We start from the raw sequence: 4,790 nt of genomic DNA, 5'->3' as shown, positions 1-4,790 counted from the left end.
TGTGTATCGGTATCATTCTTGCTCTGCTATGGCCACACTTAGCTAACTGGTGAAGGCGACGCGCATCCAGCGTCTGTGCAAGAGAGACGACGTTGCCGTGATGACAACAGCGACTCGGAGCGTTAACTCAAAGGTCAAAGAATCTGGGGCAGAGAGAGGCTGGAATGCCACAGAACACCAGGAATCTGTCGCTACCCTACCCTCAATGAAAAAGTTTTTTTTTTTTTTTTTAAAAAAAGACACTGATAAGCATACCTCTAGCTTTGCAAGCTGCAGGCGACAATGAAACATCAAATTGGCATTTGCAATCATATTGGCAGGTTTCCTGATAAATTGGTTTATACCCTGTAAGTTCAGGCTTATACTGTGATCTGTGAAGTGAATTTAGACCTGTTCAATTTACGGGAGGAGTGTAACAGAGGGAAAGAACTGTGTAACCCCCACACACCATTCCTTTCTTTCGTTTCCACCCACAACGTCTCTTTGCTCCTGGCAGCCCAATTTGATAGGCCCCGGTTGGTTTTAGTATTTCCCAAGAAAATGTACATTGGCTCACTCTTACATTACTGTCATTTTGCAGAGGCTCTTATCCAGAGTGACTTACATAGGTTACAATTTTATCCATTTAAACAGCTGGATATTTACTGAGGCAATTGTGAGTTAAGTACCTTGCCCGAGGGTACAAAAGTAGTGCCCCAGTGGGGAATCAAACCAGCAACCTCATGATTGCCTTCTCTGCCTTGATACCTTTTGTGAAGGAGAGCCTTCACCACCTCTTCCTGTCAACTGATGTCAATCATTGTTAATACCGGCAATCACTTGTTAATTGTGTGCACTTGTGTTAGCTTGTGTGGGGTACCAGCTTATTGGATAACGAGCCACACCTTACTGATTGAGGCCTGATTAAATACAGGCGTGGCTGCAGAGCAGGGAAGGCTCGCTTTGTCCCTGCTGCTGTTTGTGCACAGCCTGGTTTCCTTTGTTTGGTTTTAACCTTTTGTTCATTTTTACTCGTTTACGAGAGAAGTATCGGCCAGCTTCTCTACACCTTTACGGACTTGTGGGTAAGGGTTCATCACCATCCTGGGCTGATAGTTGTTGTTTGTCTTCCCATATAAGAACCCATCCAATCGTGCCATCAATGATGTGAAACCCCATTCTGAAAGCCCATCGGAGAGGTGCACCCTTTCTGATAAAACCCCACCCAGCCTCCACCCAACAGCCCCTGCTGCGTGAGAGAAATTCATGTGTGCTTGCTAAGCAAGGCTGAGAGGAAGTTAAAAGAAAGGGTTCAGTTTCAGTGCTCCATGCTTCTATGAACCTCCTTGATCTGCTATTGCACTTTGTATTTAGCACCAAGGGACAAATTTAAGCAAGTGTTATGGGTTTCATGCATAGTATTTCATTTCAGGGGCACATACAAGATGTTATGTTGGAATCCAAAGGCTTGTGCTAGATTCACTCTCAGTGCATGCATGCTTTTGCACACAATTTACACATACTTGTATTTGCTTTTAAGTGAAACACATTTTTCGCCAGGGTGTTCACTAGATGCCATTGGACGGGTTGAGTCACTAGGTAAACTTTCTGACCGTGCTTACGTGAATCCTCATCCCGGCTCTAAGCCCTCTCTCAGAGCCTGCACAACAGAGTTGCATAATTCAGCCCCGCTCAGTCACAGAACACCTGCGTCGTGGCGATCGGGTTACCTGAAGGAAGAGAAAGTCCCAAAGGACAGCCATGTCTGTGGCACGAGCACATGCTGCAAGCAAGTATCAAACTGATCTGAGGTCAGTGATCAGTGCGAGCAGAGGGAGGGAAATTACAGACACATTGCCAGGGACTATTAAGGACCGAGCAGCCATTATGGGTATGATGTCACTGTGCCCAAATCGTTATTGCCGGCCAGTCAGTGAAACACACTGACTGTGCACTTGTTTTATCTCAATATTACTGTTTTATTTCAGGTCAGAAAACGCTAGCCATTCACATTTTTCATGCTGAAGTGCATCAAATATTCGGCAGTGACTAACTCAAGGCGTGGGCTTCTGAGAGGCAGCTTCTGCGGAAAACGTCCGCAGACTTCACCTCCTGCTTTATATAGATATTAATGCTTGCGTTCATGGGTGCGTTTGAGTGGTATCTGTGAATTTGAGTCACATTGGTACAAACTGTTCTTGTTTTTGTATTCGTGTGGATTTTTTTTTCCAGTGTACACTGCTGCTACAGAGGTGCAGTGCTTGTTTTTGTCTGGCCAGGAGATACGCTTACAGTTACCCGGTAATCTAACCTGCATCCGTTTTTATTTCTGTAACGACGTAGGATTTTTTTTTTTTTTTATCTGCGTGGGACATGTGTGATGTACACTCATGTCAAGTGTCAGACTGTATGTGTGTGTGTGTGTATGTGTGTGTGTGCGTGTATGTGATTTTGCTGGTAATACTCTGACATTTTCAATAAGCCTGCTATGCTGCGATTCCTGGAATCTCACTCATTTCAGAAATACACTTTTAATGTCATAAGTGTTATCCATCTAAGGCGTTAGAATTTCAGTACCGAACCTATGACTTGAATAACATCAGTGAACGTTCTTCCATTAGACAGAGTAACGTTTGCAAACTCAGCCTTGTCTAGTTAATTCAGGGCTCAAAGAACCATAGCGTAACTGTCCATCTGTCTGGTAAAGCATTACAGTGATGGGGGGGCTGAGGCAGTGGAGAGATCTGCTAGAACTGGGTGTTCAAATGTGGTTTCCCACTCCACTGCGAAGTGACATCATACATGAGACAATTTTTTTTACTGTACCTGCAGTTTGTGTACACAGGGGAGGAATAACCTCCCGTACACACACACACACACAACCACACGCACACTGCTGAATTAATGGGGGAAATATTTGTTCATCATTGCTACTGTTGGCAGTGAGCTGGGATGTGATGTCCAACATCTCCCATACCCTGAGCTGAACTGCTGGTTTAGCACAATAAAACTGTCACATTAACAAACATTTTAAGCAGCCTAAATGTTGAATTGAGAGTGTGAATTCCTGTGCCTTGGCTGCAGTGAGCGTTCATGGTGAGGGACTAGGGACACAAGAATGGGGGTTTGCTTTTTCTGAAGGCCTTGGAGCTTGCTCTGAAACCCTAGCCCCTTTCATAGTTTTTTTTTTTTTTCTTTCTGGGAAACCCTCCACACGTTATAAGAGCCCTTTTATGGTATTGTAAACACGTCTTGGTAACAGTTCTGAAGCGCGCACAAAAAAGTGAATGAATACAGGAAGCCTCGCGCTGGCAGGAAGTGCATGACAGTTGCTATGGTGACAAATCAAAACCATTCGTGCTGAGACAGCTGGCCAAATCTCTCTTTCTTTCTGTCTCTCTCTGTCTCTGTCTCTCTCTCTCTCTCTCACTCTCTATGTATCTTTACTTCTGTCTTTCTCAGTCTTGCTTGGATACACATACATGTGGATAAAGGACATCCCCTCAACCAACAATATGATGTATTTCCTTCAGTTTGGCACTCGTGTATTGAAAAAGAAAACAGTGAAAATACATTTTTAAATGAATATTTCAATATGCAATATATTTCAATATATTGTATTATAATGTAATAATTTATAGTATAATATAATAAATTATATTTTCATATTTTAAATAGCTATTGAACATTACAAACTAATTCATTCTCTCACTATCTCACTATCTCTCTTCCAACTCCAGATACAGACAGACTGAGAACACTGCTGCTCAATTAGAAAAAAAATCTTTATTACCACAACTTTTTGTGACATCTGTCCTAAAACTGGGTTTGTTGAATAGGTCAGGCTTTTGATAAATGACACAGCTCCTTGACGTGAATGCAAATTCTGTTTCCTGTCTTGAGCAACACTGGAGAATCTCTCTTTGTCTCTGTCTCTTTCTGTTGTCTCTCTCTCTCTCTCACACACACACACACACACACACACACACACACACACACACACACACACACACACACACACACACACACACACACACACACACACATATACACATACATTTACTGAGGGATCCTGAGATTCTGGCAGGTGTTGTGCATTTATCCATCTCACAAGTTTGGAAATATCCAAACTATTCCAGCTCTGAACACACCCTAAGTGAATTCTTTTTTTGCATCAACTGTCTGTGTATTGCTGCTGGTGACATCAAGAATGAGAAATTGATACGAGCAAGCTAATTCTAAAGGGGTGTTTGGATGTGCGAACTTTTGTTGGCTAAATAGCTGGACGGCTGCACACTCTGTACACGTAAGTCTCCTCTCGTGTGTCCTTCTTCCTGACAGCATTTGCTGTTAGTTGGTGGAACATCACCTCGCAGGTCATGCTTTGCTTGTAACCTGGTTGCCACCATATAGGATATGAGACCAGAGCTGCAGAAGCTTGGCAGCAAATACAGTGGAAAACCTACAGTGAAAGTCCTGGCAGGGTCAATGTGCCTGGTTCTGGCTCAGCAGTGTCAAAAAGGCTAAAGGTTCCAAATTCAACCACTGCACCGCCCTCCCTCCCAACGCGCACGCACGCACGCACGCACGCACACACACACACACACACACCAACTACCTGCAGATGTGTTTGCTTTACATTTTTCTATCACAATTTATTTGAGGATCTCTTAATCAATTACTGTAGTAGAGTGCTGTTGGATTTGACTTTTAAACAGTAAATAAACATTATGCAGGCAGTAAACGTAATAGTATTTTCATCGATTTTTGACATGCATATCAAGTGATGTCACACTGCTGGTTAGTATGAA

This window comes from Megalops cyprinoides, chromosome 20, assembly GCF_013368585.1.
Source record: "Megalops cyprinoides isolate fMegCyp1 chromosome 20, fMegCyp1.pri, whole genome shotgun sequence".
Taxonomy (NCBI): domain Eukaryota; kingdom Metazoa; phylum Chordata; class Actinopteri; order Elopiformes; family Megalopidae; genus Megalops; species Megalops cyprinoides.
Note: the sequence above shows the minus strand (reverse complement) of the source record.